Source organism: Callithrix jacchus, chromosome 9 (assembly GCF_049354715.1).
Source record: "Callithrix jacchus isolate 240 chromosome 9, calJac240_pri, whole genome shotgun sequence".
Classification (NCBI taxonomy): Eukaryota; Metazoa; Chordata; class Mammalia; order Primates; family Cebidae; genus Callithrix; species Callithrix jacchus.
The window spans coordinates 24,689,792-24,714,766 of record NC_133510.1 but is presented as its reverse complement, the minus strand read 5'-3'; the positions used below and the strand labels follow the sequence as shown (position 1 = coordinate 24,714,766).

General features: G+C 50.8%; 1 pseudogene; it reads right to left on the bottom strand.

The window, feature by feature from the left end:
* Positions 1-20,380, bottom strand: LOC118144480 (general transcription factor 3C polypeptide 1-like; annotated as a pseudogene).
* Positions 20,381-24,975: the final 4,595 nt, after the last annotated feature.

Here is a 24,975-nt window from a genome sequence, read left to right as displayed (position 1 = left end):
CTAGAGGTGGATCCACTTGTTCCAATTGACCTCATGGGGAAACACATGGCCCAGCCAGAGGGTACAGTCCAAGGTGGGCTCGTAGAAGGCCATGGGGCTCTCGCCCAGGCTGGAGGATGCCTCCATTTCTTCCACCACAGGTGTTGAGAAGAGTGAGACAGCCCTTGGCTTTCTCAGCCAGCACTTCCGGATGCAGCCGAGGGACTCCAGGCCCTGTAGATGCCAGACACACAGGTTATAAGGGTCCTACACCGCTGCTTATTGATTTATTCTTCAAGCGTTTATGGAATGAACTCTCTGTACGAAGAAGCTACTTCCCAGAGCAGGGGGCACCTGAACCGGGCATGAGGCAAGTGGGGATGTACCAGGAGGGTTCAGGCAAAGGCCCTGGTGGGAGAGGCAGTGGCCTGAGTGTGGGGCCACCATGCTGAATGTCATGCAGGCCTGCAGTGGAACTGCATCCCGTCTTCCTATGAGCCAAGACTGGCTTCCAGGTGAGGGTTTATTTGGCCTGTGGGGAATCTGACACTGAACTTCAAGCTTCTAGCTGCCAGAGGAGCTAGAGGCCCCAGCCATGCTGGGCCCTGGGAGCACATGGCAGCTGTCAGCCAAGCAGGAAGCAGCCGCACCAGGGTGCAGCTCCTTGACCCAGTGGCCCTGTGAGCTCCTGATTTAGTGACCCCTTGCATAAAGAAAGCATCAGAGACAAGCACCCCAGGCACTCCATCTTCCAGCCTGGCTAGCAGCATGGAGCAGCTAAAGGACACAGAGGGACAACCCAGAACAGGCTGGGGGAGGAGGTGCTGGTAAGCAGTATGGTGGTACTGCATGCTGCCTGGAGCCTGCACAACACGGCCGTGCCCTCGAGTCCACACAGCCGCCTCCAGCTCCTGCTGAGCCCGGGAAGGCCTCGAACCTGGAGCAGCTCCAGCACGGCGACAGGCTGCAGAACCCCCTGGTAGTGGCACAGCAGGCAGCTCTCGGGGATGCCAGGCCTGGTCATGATGTGGTACAGCATGGCCTCCATCATGCCCTTGTACATGGGCAGGTTCAGGTGGCCGTGCACGCCACGCCATGGCCGGCCGATGAAGGAGACGCTCTCACAGTCCCTGCAGGGTGAGGGCTTGGCAGGGTCAGGAGGGCAGCTGGTTCAGACAGAACACTGAGCCTTGGGGGTATACTAGGCCCGGCCCAGGTCACAGGGCTAAGATTGGCCACCTCCTGCTCTCTGTTCTCCAGACTCCCTGCTTCTTTCCTGTCTGGACAGAGGGGCCCATAATCTCCAGCTGGATGGAATCATGATGTGGGGTTCTGCTCAGATGCAGCTATAACTGAGGCCTCGGTGTGCCCAAGCCCCAGGTCTCCCCACACTGGCAGGAGAGGGCCAAGGCTTGGGGGACTCCTGGATTTGCCAGCTCTCCTGGCAGCCCGGGCAGCAGCCACCTCCAGCCTCTGGCAAAGCTCACAGGAGCGTAACCCTGAAGCTTTCCTCTGTGCTGTGTGCAGGGTTCAAGGCATGCTTTTCTTGGAACAGATATTTCTGCTACTAAATCAGTGACTGAACAGTCACCCAGGGCCCAGGAGTGGTGTGGACCCAGAAGAGCTGGACACTCGGCTCTCATCACCATGTCTGGGCCCTGGCAGGGGCACAACTAAGCTCCTGAAAGCCAGGATACAGGGCACTCGGGCCCTGCCAATCCAGGGTCAGTGCACACAAGGGAGTGCACTGGGAGGCACCCCTACCAGAGGGGCTTTTGTGGCCCCCTTGCCTCCTCTAATTCTGGGGCACACCTGTCCCTGGGGGCAGCTAGGCGTTCAGGGCTTATCCCTCTGTTGACCTTTGGCTCATCTGCAGGAGCGGGTGAGGGGCCTGTGGGCCATAAGGAGCTTGGTGGTGAGGCACAGCTGACCGCATCAGGTGTGGTTCTCTGCCAGCTCCCTGGGCATCCTGGAAGCACAGTGCTCATTCCAAGCTGACCTGGGTGCTGCCAGCACCCAGCACACCTGCTGCTTGCCCACTGCACCCCTCCAAGTGTCCCTGCTGAGAAGCACAGTGGTGGGCAGACTATCAGAGCCAGGACCTGGGGAGAGACCCTCAAAGACCCTCATGCAAATCCTTACACTTAGGCCTGCTCAAGAGCCCCGCCCTAGGCCCCAGAGCCAGAACCACACATACACCTTTCCTGCACTGCCTGGGAGATGCTGCTGGCTCCAAAACTCTCTGTGAACCCTGAGGGAAGAGGAAGAGGATGTGAGAGGCTCGGAAAGGCAGGGAAGCCATCTCTGCCTCCCCACCTTCAGCGTGGTACCCAGCATCCAGCATGAGATGGGCACCTCTAGGCTCTGGAACGAAGTGCCAAGAAAAGGACAATGATCGTCTCCTCACAGAGTGGCCACCCTGGAGGTGGCGGGGCTGGGGAGACTGCCACAGACAGCGCTGAGTGCAAGCAGCACGCCAGGCCCAGATAAGCCCCAGACCGGAGGAAGCCAATGAACCCCTCATTTCCCACCCAGAAGCCCTGACCACAAGGGTAGTATAAAACCCGAGGCAAAAGCACCCCAAAGAAAACAAAAATGCCCAGAGAAGCCACATGAGAAGGCCGCTGCTGACAGATGGTGCAGGAGAGGAAAGGGCGTGCTGCCACCTGAGGAAGGTGAGACCCCCACACTGTCACCACCCTACAGCAGCCACTGCGGCACACACACGAGACCCACTGCCTGAGCTCCTGCTGAACTCAGTGCTCCCTGGGGTGTGGGAGGCCTCTGCCCTCCCCTGGAAATGCATTTGCAGGCAGCATCCCCCCCGCAGGGCTCAGGCTCTGAGAAGCTGAAATCAAGCCCCTTTTGTGCCAGTGGCAGGTCCCCTATCTGGGAGGAAGGTGTGGGACCCAACAGAGAAGCGGGGAGGGAAAGTGCAGGTGGGGTGTCGGACAGGGCGTGCGGTACCTCTGGGGTCTTCAGTGCCCTTTGGAGGCTGGGCCTGGCCACTCAGCTGCTCTTGGCCTGGGGAACTGAACTCCCCAACACCCTCTTGGTCTCCTGCACAGCCTCAGCTGCAGCAGTGTCTTCAAGAGCTGGGGGTGGAGATGGGGCCTGGGCTTCTGCCCATTCTTCTGCTCCAGGCCCAAGGCTGGGGGCAAGTCTGAGTTCTGGAGTGCTGGCCTCTTGGCAGGGGTTTCCCCAATCTCACTGGCCCATATGGCATACCTCTTGGTGCCTTGGGGGCTGTGAGAAGGGGGTGTCTGCCCCTCAGGTGGGCTGTCCTGGCTGGAAGACCCCTCCAGGGTTCTAGCCTGAGGGTCTTCTCTCTGGGCATGGGTGTCCTCCTCTCTGTCTTTCAGCCTCACAGAGTACAGGAGCCAGGGCCAGGCAAAGCCTGTGTTGCCACCGACCTCCAGCACCTGCTGCTGCTCCAGGAGGGCCTGGGGGCGGGCAGGAGACACGAGGAGTCAGTGGGGAACCAGGAATTCTTCTCGCTGGTGATGGAGGATGAGCGGAGTGGCTTTCCCTGTCCATTGAGTTAAGTCCTTGAGCAGCAGATCCACGAGGCAGGCCCAGTTCCCAGCCCTGGGGCTGCTCCTCGTAGCCATGTGCTGTGGAGCAGCCTCTCTTCCTCTCTAGGCTCAGCCTGGCTGCTCCCAAACCATGTCAGCTGTGTGACCTTAAGAGAGCCACAGCTGTACCCTCAAAGCTGATGTGAAATGCCCCAGTTTTCAAACACTAACAAATAATTCAATGCTTAAAAGGAATGCACTGTGCTATGCCCCACATCAAGGCCATCCTCAGCGTGCACCTGGCCTGGGAGCTGCAACTTCGGCTTCAGTGACATCCGGGTAACCTAAAGCACAGCTCACCTGGATGCAGTCTGGGAACGTCCTGATACGCCCACCACCTGGCTGCTCCAAAGCCGAGAACCGTCTGCGCAGCTCCTCCTTGTCAGTCCCAAAACAACCCATGACTACAATGGCTTCCAGGATCTCCAAGGCAGCAGTCGGGTCTTCGGGACTATACCCAGAGAGCTCCAGCCGGAGGACAAACTCTTCCAAGCTGCAGGTGTTTTCCTGGGGGTTTATCAGCTTGGTGAATGTGTCAGGGAGGCAGGAGGTTCCCACTGTAGCTCTTCAAGAGGAGCGGCTGGGAGGACACAGAGGAAGATCAGAGGCAACCCGACAGGCCCTCCTCCCCCGACCAATGCACAGACCACGCTTAGGAAAGGCATGCTCCAGCGCACAGGGCTCGCCTGCAGGGTGGACAGGTTGGGTCCCTGGGAGTCAGGCTCATCATCCGTGACCCTAGGCCCCTGACTACAGCTGACTGGAGTCCAACAGCTGACTGGATTTCTCCTGGCCACTACGATTTTCCTGCTCAAGATATAAAGTGAAGGGCACAGAGGCTGAGGACTGGGGTAAGCCCAGTGCTCTGGCGGGAGTCCCTGACCGGGGCTCCTGCATTTCCCATGCTGGCTTCTGTTGCTTCCTGTGGAAGACGTCTCTGCTAAGGCCATAATCAATAGGCTACCACTGCATTTTTGCCCAGTCCAAACTCCAGACAAAATACAGAATTCTAACTGTGGTTACAAAACATATAATGAACACCATCAGCTTCACAAGCACCTCACCGTAGTGTGCTTCATGGATATTGTGGTTTTGGGTTTGTTTTTACATACTGAAGGTTTGCAGCAAGTCTGCCTCAAGGGCATCTACCACTGCCACACTCCCAACACCTGTGCTCCATCTGTGTCTGAAATGCTCTGGTAGTTTTCATGATATCTCCACTTTTTCATGATTATCACATCTGCGACAGTGACCTGTGATCAGCGATCTTTGACGTTAGCACTGTAATTGCTGTGGGGCACCATGAACCACGCCCACATAAGACAGCAAACTTAACAGATAAATGTCACATGTGTTATGACAACTCCAGTGACCAGCCGTTTCCTACTTCCCTCCCTCTCCTGGGACTGCCTATTCCTGAGACACAACAATATTGAAATCAGGCCAGTTAATAACCTTACAATGGCCCCTCTGTGTGCAAGTGAAAGGAAGAGTTGGACATTTTTCCTTTTACATCCAAAGCTGGAAATGATCGGGCTTTGTGAGGAAAGCATGGTGACAGCCAAGGCAGCTGAAAGCCAACGTTAGTCAAAGCTGTGAGGGCAAAGGAAAAGCTCTTGAAGGAAATTCAAAGTGCTACTCCAGAGAACACACAAGCAATAATAAAGCAAAAACAGCCTCGCTGCTGACATGGAGAACGTTTCAGCGGTCTGGATAGATCAAACCAGCCGCAACATTCCCTTATGCCAAAGCCTAGTCCACAGCAAGCCCCTAACTCTCTTCAATTTTATGAAGGCTGAGAGAGGTGAGGAAGCTGCAGAAGAAAAGCTTGAAGCTTGCAGAGGTTGGTGCATGGGGTTTAAATACAGAAGCTGTCTCCATAATGTAAAAGTGCAAGGTGAAGGAGCAAGTGCTGATGGAGAAGCCATGTCCAGTTATCCAGAAGACCGAGCTAAGAGCATTGACAAAGGAGGCCACAGTAGACAAGAGATTTACACTGCAGATGAAACCACTTTGTACTGGAAGAAGAGACCATCTAGGACTTTCATGGCTAGAGAGAAGTCAATGCCTAACTTCAGCAGCTGACTATCTTGAGGACCGGCTGACTCTTTCGTTGGGGACAATGAAGCCAGTGACTTTAAGTTGAAGCCAGTGCTCATTTGCCATTCCAGAAATCCCAGGTCTCTCAAGAATGATACTGAATTGAGTCTGCCTTTGCTTCATACGTGGAGCATCAAAGCCTGGGTGACAGCACATCTGTTTACAGGACAGTTTACTGTATGTTTTAAGCTCATTGTTGAGGCCTACTGCTCAGAAAGAAAGAGTACTTTCAAAATATTTCTGCTCACTGACAATGCAATGTAACTGAGGCAGATGTATAAGCAGATGAGTGCAATTTTCATGTCTGCTAACACAGTATCCATTCGGAAGCCCATGAATCAGGGAGAAATGTTTTATTTTTAAGAGACAGGATTAGCCAGGTGTAGTGGCTCAAGCCCATAATCCCAGCACTTTGGGAAGCCAAGGCAGGTAGATCACTTGAGACCCCCATTTCTACAAATAAAAATAAAAATAAAATTAAGTAAGCTCGGTGCGGTAGCATGCACCTGTAATTCCAGCTACTTGGGGGACTGAGCTGGGAGGATCACTTGAGCCTGAGAGATTAATGCCACAGTGAGTCATGGTTGTGCCACTACATTCCAAGCTGGATGACAAAGCAAGACCAATCTCTTAAAAGAGACACAGAGAGAGGATCTTTCTCTCTTTCCCAGGCTGGAGGGCAATGGTGTGATCATAGCTCATTGCAACTTCAAACTCCTGCCTTCAAACATCTTCCTACCTCAGCCTCCCAAGTAGCTGGGACTACAGACATGTGCCACTATGCCTGGCTAATTTTTAAATTTTTGTGGAAATGGAGACTTTTTGCTCAGACTGGTCTCAAAGTCTTGGCCTCAAGCAATCCACCCACCTCAGCTTCCAGAAGTGCTGGAATTACAGGCATGAGCCACCTCACCTGGCCCAAGGAGCAATTTTGACTTTCAAGTCTTATTATTTAAGGAATATGTTTCATAAGGCTATAGACGCCATAGATGGTGATTCCTCTAAAAGAGCTTAGGAAAGTAAATTTAAAACTTTCTGGAAAGGATTCACCATTTACATGTCATTAAGAACATTCATAATTCTGAAGAGGAGGTCAAAATACCAACATTAATGGGAGTTCAGAAGATGTTGATTCCAGCCCTCATGGGTGACTTTGAAGGGTTCAAGCCTTCAGCAGAGGAAGGAGCTGCAGATATGGGGGAAACAGCAAGGGGAAGGAGAATTAGAAGCACAGCCTGAAGATGGTACTGAATTGCTACAGTCTCAGGATCAAACTTGAACAAATGAGGAGTTGCTTTCATTACAGATGAACAAAGGAAATGCTTTCTTGAAGTGGAATCGATTCCTGGTGAAGATGTTGTGAATATTGTTGAAATGGCAACAAGAAGATTTAGAATATTCCATAAATTTACATGGTAATGCAGCAGCAGAATTTGAGAGACTGACCCCAATTCTGAAAGAAGTTCTACTGTGAGTAAAATGCTATCAAATAGTATTGCACGCTACAGAGAAATGTTTCAGGAAAAGAGTGAATCGATGAGACAAACTTCACTGTCTTACTTTACGACCCCACTCCCCTACCCAGCCTTCAGCAGCTGTCATTGGTCAGTCGGCAGCCATGAACAAGGAGGCGAAACCTGCCTCTAGCAAGAAGATTATGACTTGCTGAAGGCTCAGGTGATGTTTGGCATCTTTTAGCACTAAAGTTATTTTTAATTAAGGTATGCACTTTTTTAGACATCAGGCTGTTGCACAGTTAATAAACTGCAATTTCCTATAAACATAAGCCTTATATGCACTGGGACACCAAAAGTTCCTGTGACTTGCTTTATTGCAATGGTCTAGAATGGAGCCCGCAACATCTCTTAGCTATGCCCGCATTCTCTGTATCATTACTGTCAACCAAGACCAACACTCTGGCAAAGGGAGCACGGGTCGCCTGGACTACACACATGGCTCTGTGCCTTCCTGCATTCTCCATAAAGAGGAAGGAGTCCTAGAGGCAGCCAGTGTGTGGGCAAGAGCACCGTCTACAGCCACGACCCAGACTGGATCTGGACTCTGCCACTTGCCAGTTCTGAGACTGCCATGTGCTTCAGTTTCCCTTTCTTTAAAATGGAGACAATCATGCCTTCACTGTAGGGTGTGTTCAAAGGGTCAAATGAGTTCACATTTATGAAGGGCTCAAAGCAGTCCTGCCTCACAGTAAGCACTATTTTTGCATTTATCAGATAACAAATATATTTCGGAAATAACCTTGGCATAAGGACCAGGAGAGCCCAGGAGAGCAGTTTGCACCTTCTGAGCCTGAGCCTGCACATGTTCTGAAACCATCGCAGTGGATTCACTCTCCCTCCACAGACAGGTGGCTGTGTCTGCTGCTTTAGGTATCAGGAAAGGTCTGGGCTGGTTCTAGAAAGTTCATTCTCATTCTAAAATGGTAGGAGGTCTCCAGTTCAGTGAGAAAGCAGCAGGTGTTTTCTCCACAGGCCCAGCAGGTAATACAGGACTGTCAGAAGTCTCCCCCTTGTAAATTATTTCTACTTCACAAGCACAGAAAAAAGAAAGAAGGAAAAGTCTGCAAAGAAGAAACCAAATAAGCTAGCTGAGATTTCATATTTGAAAGCAGAGCTACACACACCACTCTGCCAGATGCCACTCAGATTCCTGAAGAAGCTCGGCCACAGAGCCCACCCATACCTGTGCCAAAAGCAGGTAGTGTAGCCTCGTGAATTCCTACTCAAAGTCACTTTCAACGCTAAAGAGATCTGTGAATGCAAATTAAATGCCCCATGAACTTGATTCTCCGAGACCCAGGATCATGTCCAGCTCAGCCAATTTCTGAAAACACCAAGCAAAGCTGCAAGAGATGCCTCAAAGCAAGAGCAGAGGTCAGCCCGACCCCCTCAGCTGCCTCGTCCTGAAGCCTGCCTTCTCACCCCAGCCACCACCCACCACTCCATGGAGTCACCACATCCTGTTCTTGGCTTTGTGAGGGGATGCCCCCAGCAGAGCGACAAGGGCAGTAGATATTCCATCTCAGGCTCTGTGATTCTGCAGCAATGACCCCACAGTCTAAGCAGCTTTCACACAGGACTTATTCTGCACTCCCATGCATGCCTGTCGTGGGGGCTGCACGATGTCCTGCGTTAGTTGGGAGCCTCCAAGAAGCAGCCCCCAAGCACATCTTAGAGGTGATGCCATGAGGGAAACAGGCAGGCAGAGCAAAGGGCAGCCTGTGCTGGGGTCTGACCCACAGGAAGGAGGTGAGGAAGGGGGTGGGAAAAGTCTTGACCATGTGCAGTCCCAGAAAAATCAGCCACAGAGCATGGGCACAACCAGGAAGGTCGAGGAGGGCCCTGGTGGGTGAGAGGAGGGTGCAGACTGACTCTGGGCCCCAGAGTGCCCACACCGCAGACTGGACAGTCATCCAGGGAACATTGAAAAGGCCAGTTCTCCAGCCACATGCCAGCCACTGTGCTGCTGTCCTGGGGGCAGCCCTCTGTGTGCAAACACCCCCACAGGTGACCCTGACACAGCTCGCTGTGCTGGAGGCCTGGGGGTGACCCTCTGTGTGAAAACACCCCCACACATGACCCTGACACAGCTCACTGTGCTGCTGTCCTGGAGGCAGCCCTCTGGGTGCCAACATCCCCATGGGTGATTCTGATACAAGATTCTGGAGCCAGGACCAAGACTAGGACATTAGTGAAATTCTTCACAGGAAATCATAGCCTCAGTGCAGAACCTGGTGGCCAGAGGGCACCAAGGGTGCCTTAGCATCATATCTAAGTTTCCAGAATATAATACAAAATAATTCAAAATACAAAAAAATCTAAATAATAGAAATTTGAAAAGAAAAGAACCATCAAAAGACACCACTCTCAAGATGACATAGGTGTTAGAATTGTCAAAGACTTTAAGACAGCTAAGATATCCATCTTCCATGAAGTGAGACTCAGTTCTCACAAAATAAGATAGAAATTGTCAACAGAAAAATATAAGCTGTATTGAAGAACCAAGTAGAAGTTTTAGAACTTAAAAATATAATAATTGAAGCCGGTGTGGTGACTCATGCCTGTAATCCCAGCACTTTGGGAGGCTGAGGCGGGTGGATCACGAGGTCAAGAGATCAAGACCATCCTGGTCAACATGGTGAAACCCCGTCCCTAATAAAAACACAAAAAATTAACTGGGCACAGTGGCACATGCCTGTAATCCCAGCTACTCAGGAGGCTGAGGCAGGAGAATTGCCTGAACCCAGGAGGCAGAGGTTGCGGTGAGCCGAGATCGTGCCATTGCACTCCAGCCTGGGTAACAAGAGTGAAACTCCATCTCAATATATATATACACACACATATATATATATATACACACACATATATATATACACACATATATATATATAATAATTGAAATAAAGAATTCACTAGATGTCATTGTAGTGTGTATGACAGAGGAAATTATTGGTAAACTTGAAGACAAATCAATAGAAATTATCCAATCTGAACAGCAGAGAGAAAAAGATTCAAAGAAAAAAGACAAAGTCTCAGGGCCTCTGTGACAAATATCAAAAGGTCTAACATACTGTTGAAATCTCAGAATGAGGGAATAGACCAGGCATGATGGCTCATGCTTGGGACCTCAGCACTCTGGGAGGCTGAGACTGGAGGGTCATTGAGTACCGGAGTTATAGAGCAGCCTGGGCAACACAGTGAAACCCCCATCTTTACAAAAACATCTTTTAAAACAATTATCCAGATGTGGTGATGCATGCCTGTCATCCCAGCTACTTGGGAGGCTGAGATGGCAGGATCACTTGAACCTGGGAGATGAAGGCTGAGATGAGTCATAGCCATGCCACTACACACCAGCCTGGGTAATGGAGGGAGACTCTGTTTCAAAAAATAAAAATAAAAAAGATTGAGAAAAAAGCTAGTACAAATTGCGTGTGTGTGTGTCTGTGATAAAATAAGTTTAAAATTCCCAAACTTGGCAAAAGGAAAACAAATGAAAGAATCTCAGTAAATCTTGGATAAAATAAACTCAAAGAAAACCACACCCAGGCACGTCATGATAAAATTACTGAAAACCAAAGATACAAAAAAATTAATCAGAGTAAAAGAACATATGGTGTGTAGGACACTAACAAACTGAATGACAGCAGATTTCTCATCAGAAACCACGGTGACCAGAAGACAGAGGCACAGCAGCTTAAAGTGCTGAAAGAAAAGAACTGTCAACCTAGGATTCTACATCCACAGAAAATATCCTTCAGAGATTAAAAGAGAGACACTTTAAGAGAAGAAAAACAAAGAGAATTTATCACCAGAAGACCTGCTGTGAAAGAAATGCTAAAGGAAGTTCCTCAGAGAGAAGGAATAATCCCAGAAGCCTCAGGAATTATCTGTTCAGGACCACAGATATAGAATTTATCTAAGTGGATATGCTAGGCTGTTTTCTCCTCTTGCATCCTTTAAAATATGTATGATTAAAAGAAATATCCATGATTAAAACTGTGAAAATCTAACTGTAATATATACAGTAACTATGAAACAAAAAGGGAAGAGTAAAGGGCCTTAATGGCTATAAGGTGTCTAAATGTCACTTAATGGGATAAAATAACAATTTTCAGTAAACTTTGAAAAGATAAATGTGTGGGTGTATATATGCACGTGTATGTGTGTGTGTGTAGTTATCCCTAGACCAACCACTTAAAACCTTACAGAAGTAGATATAATTAAAAGCAAATAAGTAAATCAAAATGCTATGCAAAATAAATATTCAAAAAAAAACAAAATAAGGCAGGAAAATGGAAACAGAAAATAAAGGCAGAAAAAAATAAGTAGCATGAAAAATACAATAGTAGAGGTAAATCCCATGATATCAATAATTGCATTAAAACAAAATGATCAAGAATACCAACTAAGATACAGATATCGTCAAATTGATTTTTTATTAGTTTTGGGGGTACAAGTGTTTTTTGGTGACACAGATGAATTGTGTAGTGGTAAATTCTGGGATGTTAGTGCACCTGTCACCTAAGCAGTGTACCCAGTATGTCATCTTTTACTCCTCACACCCCTCCCACCCTACTCCCCCAGCCTCCAAAGTCCATTATATCCCTCTGCATGCTTTTGTGTCTTCATAGCTTAGCTCCCAATTATAAGTGAGAACATTCAGTATTTGGTTTTTCATCTTCAGATGCTTCACTTAATCCAACTACATGTTGTCTAAAAGCTCACTTTAAATACAATGATGCTCACAGGTTAAAAGAAAATAATTTTTTAAATATGATTAAAACACTAGTCAAATGAAAGCTGGAGTGGTTATACTAATATCAGGCAAAATAGAATTCAGAAAAAGAAACATTACCAGGCATAACAAGATATATCACATGATCATAAAAGGTTCAATTCACTGAGAAGACATTGCAATTCTAAATGTATATATACCTAAGAACAGAGCTATAACATTTACAAAGCAAAAACTTATTGAACTGAAAGGAGAAATAGACAAATCCAAAATTATGTTTCAAGATTTCAAAATTTCTCTCTCAGTGATCAATAAAACAAGTAGAGAGAAAAGCAGCAAAGATACAGAAAAACTGAACACCATCATCACCAACTTGAGTAAACTGGCATTTATATAACACATTATCCAGAAACTGCAAAATACAAATTATTTTCAACTGTACATAAAACATTTGCCAAGGTAAACTGTATTCTGAATCATAAAGCAGATGTCATAAATTTAAAAGAACAGAAATTCAGCCAGGCCTGGTGCTTATGCCTGTAATCCCAGCACTTTGGGAGGCTAAGGCAGACAGATTGCTTTAGCTCAGGAGTTCAAGACTGGCTTGGGCAACATGGCAAAACCCTGCAAGCATGTGCCAGTTGCTTGTGGGCCTAAGGCAAGAGGATCACTTGATTCCGGAAAGTCAAGGCTGCAGTGAGCCATGTTCATGCCACTGCACTCCAGCCAGGCAACGGAGTGAGACCTTGCCTCCAAAAAATAAAAAAAAAGAAAGCCTATATAAATGAAATGACATACCACGTTCATGGACTGGAATACTCAATTTAGTTAAGACATCAATTCTTCCCAAAATGATCTATAAATTTAATACAATTCCAAATGAACTCCCAGAAGGATTTCTTGTAGACATGTAGATGCTGTTTCTAAAATTTATATATTTTTGAAAAAGAACAAAGCTATCAGACTCACATTGCCATATTTTTGCTAACTTTAAACATGCAATGATTAAGACAGTGTAATATTGGTAAAAGGGTAGACATATAGATCAATGGATCAGAATAGAGTCAAGAAATAGACCTAAACAAATATGAACAATCTAATCATGAGCAATCAAACAACCCGGGTATTTGTTTTATGTTTTTTTTTTCTATTAGAAACAGTGTCTCACTTTGTCATCCAGGCTGGTCTTGAACTCCTGGGCTCAAGCAATCCTCCTGCCTCAACCTCCAACATGTTGAGATTACAAGTGTGAGCCCCTGTGCCTGACACAGATTTCTTTAATGGCAAAGATTTAAAGAGTTACTTTGCAAAGAAGATACACAGATACCAGAATAGCACATCCATTGTGATGGTTTCTCTTGCCCTTCACTGAAGACCACCCTCTTGAGGCAGTAGAAGCAGCCCCGTGGTCTGCCAGTGCCGGTGCCAGTGCGGCCCCATGGCCCCAAGTCACCCAGTTCCTGTCCTTGGACATCAGAGCTGGCTAGGAAGCTCCTGCCCCGGTGATGAAGGGGAAAGATACACAGCAAGCCAAGCAGCGAGGTGCACAAGCTAAGCAGATGGACTTAAGCACTCACTTCAATGCTGAAATGGCATGCTCCTCTATGGCCTTTTCTCTGACAAGCGGAATTTATGAGCTTGGGTAAAACACATCAGCAAGAAGGCCATGTTTGTAAAACATGGTTCCTTTGTTGGAGAACACAGCACTCGCCTCTGAACCCACAACACTTACACTTCCTTCCCAGAGCTCACACACTCCGACCACCCCTGTTCAGCTATGACTTCCTCTGTGGCTTGGCTCTCCCAGCCTTGAGTCCACTGTGATCTGTGGGCACAGGGACCTTCTGTAGCAGGGGGTAACTTAAATAATCCCATGTCAGGGCACAGGCTCCCTGATCCCCTTGCAGCCAGCTAAGAAGTCAGGCTCCATCCACCTTCTCTTGGGCAAATCAGCCACAAGCAGGGACTTTGCCCAGGACACCAGGAAGCAACAAGGGTTTCCATCACTCCTGCAACAGGAAAACATACACACACACACAAACACACACACAAATACACACACCATACACATGCACCCATACAAACACATACCACACACACACATACAAACACATGCACACACACAAATACACACACCACACACATGCACACAAACATACAAACACATACCACATGCACATACAAACACATGCACACACACAAATATACCACACACATGCACACAATCATACACACATACCACACATACACATATACAAACACACACACACAAATACATCAACACACACCACACACATGCACACATACACATACCACACACAAACATACAAACACATACCACACATACACAAATACACACACCAACACACACCACACACACACAAATACACACACCACACACATGCACACAAACCTACAAACACATGTACCACACACATATATACAAACACATACACACACAGACACACATACATGCATAGGAATACACATAGCTAACACACACAACACACATGCAAACACAAATATGCACCATCAACACACACTACACACACAAACATACACACCACACACAGAGACACATCAACACACATAAATGCACACAGATTACACACACATCACACACATGCAAACACAAACACACACTGTCAACACAAACCACACACAAACATACAAACACCACACACAGACACACATATACAAACACATACACACACATACATGCACACAAACACAGATACAGACAACACACACATCATACACACAAAAGCATACATACACACTCCAGATGCCCACAGGGGTGTGGAGCTGTCCCAGGCAAGCAAAGGGGCTCATCCTTTGCTGTGGAGGCAGCTGAACCCAGAGAGGAGCCCCATCCCGGGGCCTCACCACACAACCCCCACCATGGGGTATGGGAAACGCCGCACATGCCAGAAGCCCCATCCGTGCCCTCCAGGTGCAGGGCAGCACCTGTGATGAGCAGACGGGCCTTGGGACTCACTGGAGGAGTGGACACACAATTGCAGCCCAGCCCGACTCCCGGCCACAGAAGAGCCTGAGGCCACAGAGGCTTCTCTGGAAGCTCAAGAAGGTCCTGAGCCTCTCGGCAGGTAGTCACATGGCCCAGCTTCCCCTTCCCCTCTGCCGTGGCCTTCCGTGGCACATGGCACAGGTCAGGCTTCCATGAGCTGAACAGGAGCTGGGGAGCCCAGCCCTCCCTTGAGCTCCCCGGAGCCTGAGCTGGAATGCAGTGTAGACACTGAAAGGCACTGAGCTCAGGGACAATTAAATTTGGCTGTCCCTCCGCCCCGACACAGCCTGTGGCTCGCAGGGAAAGCCAGGACCAAGCCCAGCTTCACACAGAGCACCACTTGGCAGTCTGAGGGGCGCCGCCCCCTGGCACCCCTGCCTTCCTCTCACGCCCCCCACCTTCCCCCCCCAGCCCACTCCCATTCCCACCCGGCAAGCGAGTGGGCCAGTGAGGAAGGCAGGGGTGGGAGTGGACAAGGGAGGAAGGCAGGGGTGGGACTGGGCTGCAGGGATGGGAGTGGGCTGTGTGGGGAGGAAGGTGTGGGGGCATGGAGGAAGGCTGGGGGGGAAGGTGGGGGTGGGAGTGGACCCCTGTGCATCTTCCTGTCCAGCAGCCCTGCTGCCACCCCCAGCCACCCCTTCTATGCACTCCCCATGCATACCATGCTGAGACCCCTTCCTCCTTGGGAGGACAGATGTTGGGGAGCCCCACGCAGGCTCTGAAAGGGTCTTGGGCTGCTATGCAGGGGCTCCTGGGGTGCCAGGTGCCTGGAATGTGTCCTCGAGGGAGGCATGTGTGAGCACTCAGTGGGCACAATTCCTCCATTCTCGTGCCCTTTGAGATGGAAAAGGACCAGAGAGGACCATGCGGGCTGGAACCTGAGACCCACAGAGATGGAGCAGTCATTCATGGAAAAGGCATCCAGGCCACAGGCCCAGTTCTTCCTCTGTGGGTGGTGAGGGAGTGCCCCTTCCCCAGGGAGAGGATGATGTGCCTCTGCCCTGACCCTCACCTACCTCCCCAGGTTGGGGTTCCAGTCCCAGCCCCACAGTGGCAGCAGCCACCAGGGTGGATCCCAGGTTTTCCCACTGTGGGGTCTGGAAAAGGTCAGCTTGTGACCTCAGCGTTGCCCTGGCCTCTCAGGCACAGGAGTTCCCTGGCCAAAGCTGAGCTCCTGGGCTCTCAAGCACCAGAAAGGCGGGGCTGGGCCCCAGGGTGCAGGGTGCTCTCTGGCTGTGGGCAGGCCTTTCCACACACTGTCCCTCACAGACCGTGCTCGGCCCTGTGGATGAGCCCAGCCCTCAGGATGCTTGGCGTACAGCCTGTTTAACGTCTTACTGGTGTGACTTCAGTGGTGTATACTCCCCTGGGCCAACTGTGGCCAGCCAGGGACCCCTCAAGGCCTGGGCACTTCCTGGGATCCTCCCTCTGGCTTTGCACCCTCGTGTTCCCATCTCCCCATCTCCTCCCCAACCCCACCCATGGCAACCTCTGCCATCAACAGCCTGGAGGCCTGGCTAACCAGACCTGTGGCCAGCAGGGCAGGGAGCTCAGACCTCATTCTTGGGTCCTCAAACCCACTATGAAGAGACCCAGACGCCATCCTAGGTGAGGGGGCAGCACAGCCCTCTGCTCCTGGCATTTCTCAGCCTTATAGCTGCCCCTGGCTATCCCCAAAGCCAGAAGCCAAGGGGCCTAGGACACTCTTTGGTGCCAGCCACACCACAGGTCACAGCCAGCCAGGGGCGCAACTCATATCCACTGCAACCCAGGTTCTTACAGCCACCCAAAGGGCTTGAGAGGGGCCAGATGTGGCAGGTGAGGGTGTTGGTCAGACACAGGGTCAGGGCAGGCCCACCCCCCTCCTACACCCAGCCCTGTGTGGCTCCAATCCAGACCATCACTTGGGTTTGGCAAACGTACTTCCCGCTGCCCATGGAACTGATGTCAGACCTAAACACATCCAGCCGCCTCTCCTCCAACTGGCTGCAGCTCCTGCACGGTAAGAGCCAGAACCTTTGACCATGTCCCTGGGCTCTGTCTTATTACATGCACCCCCTCTCAGATACACTGGGGAGCATGTCTCCTCCATGAGCCTGGGCAGGAAGAACCTCTCTCTGTGCTTCTGACTCCTTCCTGGGACACATTTATAAAATATAAATGTGTCAGAATCACTGCATTGTGACCTGCACTGTCCCCAGTGATCAGCCAAGTGAGATGGGTGGCGTTAAACCAGACACCAGCGAGGGCTCCACACATTCTCTCACACAACCTCTCTGAAGTCACCTTTCCCGTTTCAGCAATCAGTCCACTGACTGTAGTCCCCTGACTCCATTCAGACAGGCTACAAAACGGTCACAGGCATAGATCTAGGGCTGACCCTGGTATCTGAACCCCCTGCCCCTGTCCATCCATGCTGCCTTCCACTCATAAAACCCCCAGCTCCATAGAAAAAAAGGTCCATGTTGGCCAGAGAACACTTGAAACCAGGGTCCCTGGTGGACAGCACAGTTGCTGGAGGCTGGGGATGCCGGGGGATGGCAGAATCTATGGGGGCTGGGGCTGCAGGGGGGACAGTGCAGTTGCTGGAGGCTGAGGCTGCAGGATCCCTGGTGGGTGACACAGTCTGTGGAGACTAGAGCCGCATTTCTGAGATGCTCCCTTCCCAGGTAGATCCAGACTGGTATCAGCCATAGGAGAAAGGTGTGCATATTTTGGGGGCCAAGGTGCCATACGGTGACTTCTGAGGCTGGTTGCATGAGCTGATGTTGCTTCTGTGTTCCTGGTAACTCTTGTGCATGAGCTGCCAGGTGGGAGTCTGCCCCCACAGAGGCTGCCACACAGTGAGAAGGCCATGCCACCTGGAGAAGCCGTGTGGACACTCTGCAAGCAGCCCGAGTTCCAAGTCTTCCAGCACGGGCTCCAGACATCTGAAGTAGAGACAAGCCACCGCACTGTGCCCTCAGCAAGTTTCCGACCTTCTGAACCAAAAAGCTCCATAAATTGGCTGCTCGGTTCTTGTGTGATTTGTTACACAGCATTCACAACTGAAATGCTGCCAGTGACAGCAAAAATGCTTTCATTTTTCCATCTACAAAAGAGAGCCAAAGATTTGGGCAAGAAAGAGAAAGCCAGAAAAGTGATCACCTCTTTGTTTGGTTTTCCTGTGCTAATGAGGACACGCTTTTCCAGGGCAAGCCAGCCATTGCACAGCTTCTTTCTTCCCTCCTCAAAAGAGGGGAGTAATGGCACTTCCTGGGTGTCAGAAGCCACCACCCCTCTGCCTGCCCCGGCTAACACAGGCAGGTGGTGGCCTTGGTTCACCACGTCAGCTGCTGGCAAGAATGTGACCTCTTGGGGGCTTCCCAGGACCCCTGCTCCTACTTCCTGAGCTCTCCTGGGGGAGCTTTGGGCAGCCTGATGCTGATGAGCCCATGCTGCTCCTGAGCACTGCGCCTTCATGCAGTGCAGGGAGACAGGTGATTTGCTCAGCATTGAGCAGAGCAGAGCTTCTGCTCATTGCAGCAAACACGTTTCTTCAAGGGTGTTTGACAGACAGTCTCTGGAGGCCATCTTCCCACATCACTTCTTCAGCAAAAAATATGGTATTTATGTATTTATTCTAGAAGGAGATTTACTTTCTTAATAATGGAACTCTTCCCATGGCTGGGTTTTGTTGCTTGCTGGAGTGAATGTTTCCTCTTGTCATGCCAAGCCACTGTGAGAGGGGTTTAATTGATAACTTGAGATTTACCATCTTGAAGCAATGAAACATTTGGGAAGCTTGAGAAACTCATGTTTTTACAGCCTTAAGGCTACTGGCAATTTGATAAACATCAGCTATGGATAATTTAAATGTTTAAGCATTTAATTACTAGTAAATGGGAGATGTTTGGTTTTATGTTGTGTAGCTTGTTATTTCATAAGTTTTCATTTAAGCATCCAGTAACAGAAGCTGATTCTCTGTCAGCCTTGTGCCTTGGTGCCATTCCTTAGAAAGCAGCACACTGGGGAAGCCTGGGAGAGCCACAGCAGAATTCCACCCTCCACCTCCAATGCCTGGGACAAGATTCTCACAGCCAGCACAACCTGCCACACTCCCCACAGCCTCTGAGGGCATCCATCCACGAGCACTCCACTGGCCTCCTCCCTGGCTCCCCTCCCCTCTAGTCAGAAGCCTTCCCTCGGCTTGGGAGCGGCCCTGTGGAGACCATGGTGACAGGGTTCCAGCCAGAAACCACAGTGGAATGGAAACTACAGCACTGGGGGAGACGAGGCATCCCCCAGGCCCCAGGGAGAAGCAGAGTCAGCCTTGCCTGAGCCAGAAAAAGGCCTTGGGCTCACCCTCTGTGGGCTAGACAGAAAGTCTAATGGCATCTTGAGTTTTTAATGTCTTTATGTCTCAGATGCACACATCAGCAAAATTAAACTGCTTCCTACAAAACTCACTGCAAGCCCAGCCTTTCCTCTTTCCAGTTTCTCACCAACCTGCTCCCACAATCCTGGCTGCCCCTCCCTCCACCCATCAGCTCTCACCTGCCCAGGTGACCCGTGTGAACAGTGGCATGTGAATCTGTCACATTCATAAACACATAAATGTATGCCTCTTCAGACAAATACACATTTGGAAAGGATTTTCTTCTTTGCTTGTCCTGTGAACATAAGAATGGATCTGCAGGTTTTTCTGAGATTGTTCTTTCTCCTAAGCAGCTCCTCCCTCTGCCCCACTCATGTGGCCAGCCAAAGGAACCCCCGTGGCCCCTTTGCTCCAGGAACCATGTCCCAGACAGCCTCTTGGGACACACATTTTCCCCTCCCTCTCTTCCCTTGGGGTTTCCTTGTCGAATGAAGACTCCCAGTGGAGTCGTCAGGTCAGGAATACCTGTATTTTTAATGTTTCCCTTGAGCAGCATCCACACCAGACCATCTCTCCCAGGCCCAGCTGTAGGCAGCCCACCCCGGCTGTACACTTGACTTCACCCACCACATCCACCTGATGTCCTCCCGGGGACATGAGGAGAAGGGAGGTTCCCCAGAGCCCAGCCAGCTGCCCATCACGGAGGACACTGCCCATCTACCTGCTCCTCAGGTGATGCTCTGAGCTGGGTCTGGCCTGGGACTCGTGTGAGCTGGCCAGGGTCAGGCAGATCAGTCAGGAGTTGAGAACTGGGGAAGAGAGGGTCCAGCGACAAGGATGACTAGTGAAGGAGGGACGAGGGTCAGGCAGTCCTGGCAGAGGTAGGAAAATGGCAGAACAGACCATGGGCTTCCCTCAAGACATAATGGTCAGTTCTGCTGCTGCGTCCGACCCCCCTGCACCGGCCCGAGAGCAGGTGGAGAAGCCACAGCACTTTCTCCTCACCAGGCCCAGGGCAGCAGGGAGGATGGCTGTGGTTGCTCCTGGCACAGCCAGCACCAACTCATTCCTATCAAGATTTGACATGCGTGGCCCCAAATGTCACACTTTTAAATCTGTTTATCGCCCCCAAATGGCAGCAAGCAAGGAGGGAGCGCAAGTTGCTGAGAGGTGAACAGTGACGGCAGAGGACAAAGCCCACAGTCCAGCAGCCGCCCCTTCCACCTCCAGCCATGAAGGTCCATTAGAACTTCACACTGAAGGGTGGCTTCCGGTGACTCATGCAACCTAACCCTCTGAATTCCCACAAAAGCAGCAAAGCAACAAATGGCAGAGCCCACCTTCATGAGCTGGGTGGCTGGACAAAAGCCTGGTCTCAGCTCAGACCCTGGGTAACCAGCACAGGACACTAGCTCCCATGTTAATCCACAGTGCAGGGCCAGTCATGCTACCTATTAGGGGTGTGGACAGAAAATGCAAACGCCACAGGTGTCTGTAAACCATCTCAGGCTGCCCTGCTCAGTAGCATCTGAACCATGGAAAGGCCAGGCAAATGCTGAGGCCAGGAAGGGACAGGCTATGTCCTTCCTGCATCCCCCATATGGCCAGAATCCCTGAGGCACCTCACCATCCCGGTGTGGACAACCCAGCCAGGCCACATAGAGGGCACAGGAGTCCTTTCAGCCTCGGCACCTTTATATCATGGGTGAGGCTGGTGGGGGGCCTCACACCCCTGGGGTGACTCTCAGAGTGTGCTACCCCTGCCCACCTGCCCCCACAGCCCCACCCAGAACACAAACATCAGTTCCTCTCATTCCTCCTCATTCCAAGATTTAAAGCGACGCTGCCTGGTTTTTAAATATTTGCTATCCAACAAGTGTAATGCATTACCTAATCCTATAGGAAGACACGTTCCACTCACGCCCTCTGTGCACTCAGTAAATATTTGGCAGCATCATGAAAACTGAGTAACCCCAATTGGAATCAACAATGGGGAGGGAGGGGAGTCTGTGTGGAGCATTTATTCTAACCAGGTAAGCAGTTCCCTCAAAGCAGAAAAACACCAGAGGTGGTCATTTCATTGGAATTTTAAATCACACAAAATAAGTCTACATTTTAGAAGTCACGTTGGTCCCTTCTAACAAACCCTGATTGGGATAAAAGGGTGATTCTAAATAATACTAGAAAATTGGCAACCAGGCCTGGTGCTGCCACTGCCACGAGGATGACATTTCCCGACTAATTCACCAGACCCAGGCTGCCCCGCCACCCACCCCTGGACAGAGGTGACGCTGACCTGCCACCCACACTCCCTCTGGCCAAGGTGTAGTCAGGACACAACCCCATTGAAGCATCCAGAGTCCCAGCTCCAGAGGCAGGAAGCAGAGCCCTGAGCTGCCTGGGGCCTGACTTGGACGGGTCGGGCACTGTGTGGTTCCTGGCTCGGGCCCCTCTCCCGAGGCCTCCTAGGAACAAGCACTTCAGACACGAAGCCAGCAGCACTGCCAAGCATCCCTGCGCACAGGGCTTCCCATGCTTCCCTTCCCCAACTGATGCTGGGCACTTGGTGGGTCCAGGGCCCACTTTGCAGGCCAGGCCTATTTAAAGCAGAAAACAACAGTCCCAGCTTTCAGAATTGCATGCTGCACACAAATGCACAAAGCCACAGAGGGGTCGATTAAGCAGGTGTTACTGGCACATGAAAAGCAGGGGGAGGGTGCAGCTGCCCTCTTGCTCTAGAATGAACGAGGACGCATGGGGTACCCACAGACAGACACCCTCTGCCCTAAGGTGGCCCCTAGGATGGAGGAGAAAGTCCCCCCTCCCAGACTGGTCTAGACCTTGTAGGGTCGAGTTACCTGGCCCTAAAGTCCACAGCCAAAGCCAGAGCTGGAGCCACGCAGAGACACCACGGAGCTGGCCTAAGCCACTGTGGGCAGTCCCACCTTGGCTGCACTTTGGGCCCTGGGTGCTACACTGACAGTGGTTGGGGTACAGGGGATATGCTGGTGGTTCTTGGCTGGCAGCCAGGAGACACTACTCACTCCAGCTCCAGCAGAAAGCTGAGGTCAAGCCTTGCAGCTCCTCAGGTCGCGAGCTGGGGCGGTTCTGGACCAGGTGGCCTTAGGGACTCCACAGCCCGGGCTCAGGTCACCCTCACTCCCACACCCACAAGGGTCCCGCACATCTCCCCACATCCCCCTCCTCAGCCTCTCTCTGTCCTTGCCTGCCACACACTTGCCAGTTGAGGCTTCCTTCTGGGAAACGAAAAATGTCCAAGAGGCCATGTGGCCACTGCCAAGGAGCACAGTGACCAGGGATTCCAGCAGGCAGGAGGTGGCCATCAGACAACTGGGAGCAGGTGGGGCTGGAGTTGGAAGCCTCCAAGCTGGGTCTACTCCAGGGAGGTGGCTGAGGACAGTCTTCAGTGTCTCCAATGAGCTGAGCTGCCTGTGAGTCACTGTAGGAGGCCACCACCCTGTGTCCACCACACACAAGCGGGCCACCGAAATCCTTTGTGTTCTGAGGCTGAAAAGGACAAGCCAGCCACACCACAGGCAAGTGGACCCCACACCTAGGGGTGCCATCTGTCACTGGGAAATGCCCTCTCCAACTTCAAGACCACCACAGTACTCACCCCTTCACGCATGGCTCTGAGGGCAGAAGTGTCAAGCGCCCTGCTCCTGGTGAGTGCCGAGGGCTGAGTTCCAGGTGTTCTCCTATGCAGGTCACAGGGTGCTGGCAGGGTCCACTGCCATGTGGCTGCTACATCTGGGTCCCTACTTGCTTACTGGCTGCCAGCGAGGCCCACACCAGGTCAGCATGCCCCCTCAGTCTTCAGAGCTGCCCAGCCCAGCCCCAGAGGGATCCTCCTGGACCAGATCCCTCCCACTTTGAACCCAACCTGCCAGGAATTTCCCAGGCCCTGTTAAGGACTCACCTGACCAACTTGGGGTCCAGCACACTCCCCAGCGAAGGTCCACTGAGCAGGGACCTTATTGCACTTGCAAAATCCCTTCCCAGCAGCCCCTGGGTTCATGTTGATTGGATGACCAGGGGAAGGTGTGTGCCCAGCAAGGACAGGCACTTGGGGGACAGTTTGAAAGTCTCCTCCTTGGGGTTATGGAAACATGAGTGGAGCCTCACTCAGGTCTGACACTGCGCTCCTGGGAGCCAGCGCCTCCGGACACCAGCCTTGACAGTGCCCACACCCTAGACCAGGCCCATCCGGGTCCGCCAGTTCTCAGTGAGTGGCTCCTCTCTCCACAACCCCTAAGCCTGTCCTATGGGGCCCATCCTTGTCCAGGGACCAAAGTACCTTCACTCTGAAAGCCTCCACACCACAGCTGCATCCTGACTGCTGAGAGGAAGAGCGTGTTTTTATCTCCTCACCAGCTATTTGTGTCTCCTCTTGCATGGGATGAATTTTCATATCCTCTGCTTACTTTTGGTGTTTTTTTATCAGGGTGTCAGAACGCTTTAATATAAGGAATATTTACTTTGTGTTTAACATTTTTGTTTACATGTTGCAAAATATACCAGAAGCCAATAATCAAGGAGGGAAATTTCTCATCTCACAGGACAAAGTCTGATTTCCTTTATGGCTTTCAGCTATCCTGTCCAGAGGTTTCTCCCATCACAAGGGTGTAGAATGCTATCTTTAGTTAGGCTTTAATATTTTCACACTTTATATCTGAGTCTTCATTCTCAATGGAATTTATTTTTATGCATGGTACGATACAGGATTCTGGATCTTTCCTTCTTTGCCAATCATGCCAGCACCTTCTGTTCCACAAGTCCCCAGCTCCCGCTGAGCTGCCTGAAATTCCCCTGGGACTTGGACCCACTCCAGGCAGCTCTACTTGCATGCTCCTGGGGCCAAAACCACACTGTCAGGATTCCATCATCCCAGTTGGGATCTAAGTATCTGATAAGGTGTGATTCCTGGCTCCCTGTTCTTTAGAAAACATTCTCAACCATTTTCAGACAATATTCCTCTATGTGAAATTTAAATACTTCTTTTGTTTCAAAAAAGAAACTGGAAAACATCTCCTTAGGATTTCTCTTTAGGGGGCATCTCCTGTACACATTCATAGGGGAAGGAAAGGGTTTTTGTGACACTACCCTACTCACCCAGGACCTCCCTGCATTTCTCTTCATGTTGCTCCGCATGCTCGCACAGTCTGCAGGTGCTTCTCCTCCACACGGAGACAAGCCTCCCTGTCTCATCCTTCTTTCCCAGAAGCGGCACCTGCTCAACTTGCCACTCAGGTCTCATGGCAAGGATTTTTCTCTCCTGCGCATTCATGGGGCCCTTCCTTTGGGGGTGCCATCACTGAAGGCAAGTGGGATGGCTCATTTTATGTGTCAACTTGGCAAGGCCACAGTACCCAGACATTTGGCCAAAAATTGTTCTGCTGTTTCTGTAAAAGTACTTTCTAGGTGAGATGAACACTTGGATCAGTAGACTTGGAGTCAAGCAGGTTATGCTTTAGGATGTGGTGGGTCTCGGCCAACCTGCTGAAAGCCTTCGTAGAGAAAAGTCTGAGGTGTCTTGGAGAAGAGGAAGCTCTGCCAGCAGGCGGCCCCTCCCTCCACTGGGTCTCCATCTCCAGCCTGCAAACCACTCTGCAGATTTCAGACTGTCAGCCTCCACAATCCTATGAGCCAATCCTTAAAAT